Source organism: Chiloscyllium plagiosum, unplaced genomic scaffold (assembly GCF_004010195.1).
Source record: "Chiloscyllium plagiosum isolate BGI_BamShark_2017 unplaced genomic scaffold, ASM401019v2 scaf_23024, whole genome shotgun sequence".
In the NCBI taxonomy this organism is placed as follows: Eukaryota; Metazoa; Chordata; class Chondrichthyes; order Orectolobiformes; family Hemiscylliidae; genus Chiloscyllium; species Chiloscyllium plagiosum.
Genome location: NW_025206339.1, coordinates 5,298 through 11,481, shown reverse-complemented (window position 1 = coordinate 11,481; position 6,184 = coordinate 5,298). Strand labels below are relative to the sequence as shown.

General features: G+C 40.7%; 1 long non-coding RNA gene across 2 annotated transcripts; it reads left to right on the top strand.

Moving 5' to 3' along the window:
* Positions 1-81: 81 nt before the first annotated feature.
* Positions 82-5,629, top strand: LOC122546507. 2 transcript variants are annotated; one of them, XR_006310761.1, is made up of 4 exons: positions 82-299; positions 971-1,119; positions 4,766-4,931; positions 5,087-5,629. It is a non-coding gene; the product is annotated as an uncharacterized LOC122546507 (long non-coding RNA). The 2 variants fall into 2 exon arrangements; XR_006310760.1 differs by having other exon boundaries at positions 82-1,119.
* The last annotated feature ends 555 nt before the right edge of the window (positions 5,630-6,184 follow it).

Below are 6,184 nucleotides of genomic sequence, written 5' to 3'. Positions count from 1 at the left end.
GGTGAGGTATAGCTCCAGTGATGGGTCTTTAGTTACTCATTGTTACTTGCCATTTATTAATTGCAGTAGAACCTTCCAATTTGTCCTGTTGAATTGTATTTTTACTTCAAAAAAGGTTTCATTTGACTTTTTCGTGTTTCCTGTAATACTCAAGACACAAACTTTGCATATATTTTGGTTTGACTGTATATGTTTCTCGCTACCTTTGTTTAGTCTCCAGAGTAATGATCCAGGAGATTCAGGAATAAAATTACATCTGTGGTTGAGAGGAAACCAAACTGCAAAATACAGGGACTGGAGTAAGTAGAAGAATGTGAGATGTTTATAATGGCTAGATATCTGACAATGTACACTTAATAAAATGTGTGCAAGTTTAAGCATATCAGGAATGACATTAATAGCAAACAGTGGATGTGAAATTGGACAAGAGTGGAGAGGTAAAACAGATGGCATCATATTTGCCAGCTCTTCCAGGCCTACCCAGTAATCAAACTCCGAATTGATTGAACCTAAAATCCGGCTGTGCATGGTACAGAAGAATTGGGCAATCTCCTGTATTCTGTGTCTGTACCAGTGAAAGGACTGTATGTGACTGAGGAATACAAACTGTAAAATACACACACTGCAGGAAGTACCAGCCTTTGTGGCATTGTGTTTGACATTGTCTGACAATGTACTGTATCAGCAACGATTAAAAAGCAGTGGATTTCTTCATATCAACAATACTTTATTCACAGTACTCAGTGAGAATGATAAATTCGGTACATTGCAATTAATAAAAATGGTATAGTATTGGTATTGTTAAATAAGGTGCACTTTTGTTAGAATTGATAATCGTACAAATATACTTCTATCAGTAACATTGTTCTGTAAAGACTGTACATAGCTGCACTTTCCTTGTCCATACTGAATTTTATACATGCTATCTTTTCTGCTTTCCATTATTTCCCTTGTTTGATCCAATTTCTAGCATTATTGGTGTCCGTGACAGATTCTGGGACCTAGGATCTCATCTCTGCTCTCATGGCACATTGATCAGTAATGGACCTGGCCCAAAGGTCCAAATGAACAACTGTTTGTAGCTCTGGGGATTCCAAACTGTAAAATATAGATTCTGAGGTAAGTACCAGATTGCGTGATTATAAGAAATGAATATCTGGCACAGTGTGATGATGACTGACAGTAGTTATATCATTAACAACAGTGCATTATTGTTAGACCTTGTAATGACTTATTAATTAAGCTGCCCACTATTTGTGTTAGTGATTGTGTAATTTGAAAGAAAGTACTTAACCAGCAGAAGTAGTAGTGGCATTAAACAGTCCGACAATTCTTATCAGCAAAATTGTCAATAATAATCATTTTGTACATTAATAGTTCTATTACACATTAACAATAATTAGCACGTTGCTATTATCAGTGAGTTAATAAATTCCATAGTATTCATGTCAGTGACAGTAATTAAAATATTTTAAATATTCCACATTAAAGGAACACTGTACATTATTATGGTCAGTGATCGTGTTGTAAAATGTTATACATTGTACGTCATTAAGACATAAGTCCATAAGTAGTAACAGGCCATTCAGCCCCTTTAGCCTCCTTTGCCATTCAATAGGATCATGGCTGATCCGACATTTCCACTTTTCTGCCCTTTCTTCATAATCCTTGATTCCCCGACTGCATCATTGAAGTTTGCATCATACATAGGGTGTTTAGAAATGCGTTTGGCATGCTTGCCTTCGTTGCTCAGCCTTTTGAGTAGAGGGGTTCAGAAGTCATGTTAAAGTTGTGCAGAATATTGGTGAGGCCTCTGCTGGAATGCTGTGTCCGTTTATGCTCGCCCAGTTATAGGAAGAATATTATTAAGCTGGAGATGATTCAGAAGAGATTTACTAGGATTTTGCCGAGTATGGAAGGCTTCAGTTATAAAGAAAGGCTAGAATTTTTTTCCACTGGATCATAGGAGGTTGAGAAGAGACCTGACAGAATTTTATAGGATAATGAGTTAATCTGTAGTTTTTCTTTTACCGAGGATGGGGGATTTTGAGACTCGGGTGCGTATTTTTCAGGGAGAAGAGAGATTTTGTGAAGACTTGAGAGCAACTTTTTTTCCACAGAGGGTGGTTCACATGTAGAATGGATTTCCTGAGGAAGTGGTGGATGTGGGTACAATTGCAATGTTTAAAATACATTTGGATGGGTAGATGAATAGGAAATGTTTGGAGGGATGTGGGCCAGGAGCATGCAGGTGGGGCTAGTTTAGTCTGGGATTGTTTGGCATGGACTGGTAGGACTGAAGGGTCTGTTTCCATGCTGGATGACTCAATGATTCTGCCCCCACAGCTCCCTATGGCATGGAATTCTAAAGAATTCCTCAGAGAGGAAATTTCTCCTCATCTCTGCCTTAGAATAAAGGGGCGCCAATTTAAGACTGTCCTCTGGTTCTAGACTTTCCCATGAGGGGAAACGTCCTTTCAGTATTTACCCTGTCAGGCCCGTTAAGAATCCCATTTGTTTCAATGAGATGATCTCTCATTTTTTTAAATTGCACTAAGTAGTGTCCCAGCCTGTTAAACATTTGTTTTTAAGACAATCTCCCCATACTACAAATCATCCAAGTGAATCTTCTCTGAACTGCATTCAATGAAATGAAATCTTTCCTGAAAGGAAGCAAAGCTGCTCACAGTTCTGAGGGGAGCTGTGAATTGTGAATTCCTGAAGGAACTGTGAATTCCTGAAGAAAGGCTAATGCCCGAAACGTCGATTCTCCTGTTCCCTAGATGCTGCCTGACCTGCTGCGCTTTTCCAGCAACACATTTCCATATCTGCTCACAGTTCTCCCAATGTAGTCTCGTCAGCATCTTGTGCAGCTGCAGTAAGACTTCCTGAATCTTGTACGTCAACCAACTTGAAATTAGATCAAACATTCCATTAACATTATCTACTGCACCCTGTCTGTTAGCTTTGTGTTTCCTGCACAAGCTCCCCTCCGTTTTTGTGTTGCATCTTTTCCCTATTTAAATAATACTGATCTATTGTTTCCCTTCCAAAATGAACACTTTTATTTGTATCGGAGCGCTCATGACAGATTTCATGTCTGCTTCACTTTAATTTCAATTTTCCATTTCTTTTTTCTCTCTCCATCTCTAAACCCAAGCCTGACAAATGCTGGCGCCTCAAATTCTGGTGCTCATGATCTTGTTTCTGCTGTCACTACAAATCAGTCACTAACATTTCTGAAGCTGATCAGTAATGAACTGGAAGGTTCAGGAGTGGAAATATTGACACCAAACTGAAAAACATAGATAATACGGGTGGGGGAGAGGGGAGAGAGAGAGAAGTACTGGGCATTCATTCATAACAACTGGGTGGCTACAATTATAGATTAATATTTGAGCCACATCATTTGCATCATTGAACCTGTTACTAATAAAACCATTGAGAGATTACTGCAAGAAAGAATGCCATTCAAACTGTGCCAACTTTCCTCACAAACACCTGCAAAGTTTTATTTGTCTTCCTTCTCGCTGTCAATTTCCGCATTTTGCTTTTACGAAAATAATCCTTTGCTGTCTTGAATGCCTGATTTGTACCGACCTTACCACACCCACAGGCAGAACATTCCAGATTCTAACCATTTAATGCCAAAAATAATTTCCATATGTTGCCATTGCTTCTTTTACCACTTACCTGAAATAAATACTTTCTGGTTCTCTATTCTTTCACCAATGGGAATGTTTTTATCCCATGTATTCTAAGTTAATGGATATACTAAGTTCTGAAAATATTTTATGCTGTCTACTTAATTTTAGAACTGATTACCTTCACTACGCACAGAATAATCAAGAAAATTGAAATATTCCTTTGAATTCAATCTGATGAGATTTAAGGAAAGTATTAATGTAACCTTCCTTACTTTGACTTGGCCCTCAGTAATGACAATTCCACGTTTTTTACTGTTGGTAATGCAGAAATTTTCTGCACTTAAAATCAAGATGAGTTAATATTTGAATTAACATTTTGAGGTTGGAGAACTAAAGCAGTTTGTTCTGTAAGTGGGACTAAGAGCTAAACATAAATCCTAGTACATGTTTCTATATCCTTGTGCACTTGATTGACACCACATCTGCATGCATCCCCAGTCCCTCCATCATCGATGCTCAGTAGCAGCAGTGCGTATTATCTACAAGTTGCACTGCAGAAGTTCATCAAAGATCCTTTGACAGTACCTCTCAATCCGTGACCACTTCCATCTAGAAGGACAAGTGCAGCAGATACATAGGAGCACCACCCTTGAAAATTCCACTCTAAACCACTCACCATCCTGAGTTGGAAATATCACTGTCAGTGAGTGAAAATCCTGGAATTCCCTCCCTAAGATATTGTGGGTCAACCCACAATGGACAGTTAGACTGCGGCAATTCAAAAAGCTCATCCCCGTGTTTTGAAGGTGACAACTGGGAATGAGCAATAAATGCTGGCCCAGCCAGCGATGCCAATTCCCATGACTGAAAACAGAGAAAAGCTCAATTGGGAATTGTGATTTATTGCTCTTGATGTCCGGGAAGGCACTGCTTGAGTTCTGATGGGATGCTCCCAGGCTTATCATTGTCATCTATGTCATTTCAGGACCTAGGAACATTCCACCTGCTTCCTGTCTTCAGTTTACTGGAACAGAATATCCCATATTTTACAGTTACGTCTGTCAGAAATACTGCTGTTTAATAAACTTTAGTTCTTGTTCTTTCTTTGTCTCCCCTAGGGTATGTTCTACTGCCTTCTCAGAGCTTTGTGCTGAGAAACTTGCCCTTGCTTTCAGTACAAACCAGTCACTGATGGAGTTGTCCATCTCATTAAACATCTTAACCAACAATTCTGTCCCCTCATTGTTCCACCGTGTACAAACTGCAGAGTCTGCAATGGATCAAGTGAGTGTTTATGAGCTGCTTTAGTATTAGAAATTCAATATAGATTAGGTTCAATATGTTTCTATATTTATTATTGAGCACCACCCCCAATCTCTCCATTATTTACACGGTGTTTCCATCTCTTTAGTTTCTGTTTAATCTTCAATGTGTTTCAGATTGTGGGGAAATGGAGTTCACTCCAAATGGCAAGTCGCTCCCATCCAGACTGAGAGGGACTGTGTGAATCTTGGAAGTTATGAGCATCACCACTGTTGTCATTTGAATATTTTTCGCTGATTCTGCACCCTACCCCACTTCCTTCAACCGGCTGTGTTCAAGGTTGAAATTCTATTGACCATTTCCCAGTCTCCACTCGAGATAAGGGAGGGCCATCTCTCATTGTGAGGTCAGAGGCCCAGTCATAGGGTCATGAGACTCAGGGGCCCGGACTCGGTGTGGTTTCTACAGGATATCTTTGCCTCATTGTGACCTGCTGGGGACATGCATTGGCATGAAGAAGCCAGAGTGGGACTCTGACTGGACTGCAATGGAACAGTGACAGTTACACTCAATATTCGTGTGTCTGTGGGGTACATTACTCCAGGTTCCTGCTCAGTACCTTGCCCAGTAAGCCTGCTGGAAGGTTTAGATTACTTACAGTAGTGGAAACAGGTCCTTCGGCCCAACAAGTCCACATCGATCCTCTGAAGAGCAACCCACCCAGACCTATTCCCCTACATTTACCCCTTCGCCTAACACTACGGGCAATTTAGCATGGCCAATTCACCTAACCTGCACATTTTTGGACTGTGGGAGGAAACCGGAGCACCCGGAGGAAACCCACGCAGACACGGGGAGAATGTGCAAACTCCACACAGAAAGTTCCCTGAGGTGGGAATTGAACCTGGGTCTCTGGCACTGTGAGGCAATAGTGCTAACCACCGTGCCGCCCTGTGAATCTGTGTCGGAGTGAAAGGGGACTGTGCCTCTCACCTGAGATGGATTCCTCTGCCAATAACATCCACTCTCTGGATTCACTCAGAGTGACAGCTTTGTCTTGGATATTCTTCGAATTGGACTCCACAATTAAGCACCTCCAGGGAGAGAGAAAAATAAAGGATAAGCTTGAGAATGGAACATTGAGCACAAAACCCCGGCTTCCTGGGTAACTGCACAAGCCAATGTATCCGCTAGAGTAAATTGCAGGACTTTGCTGGGAGTTAATTCTCAGAGTGACAGAATGTTCCTACTTTGTTAGGATGATCTCCTCACTC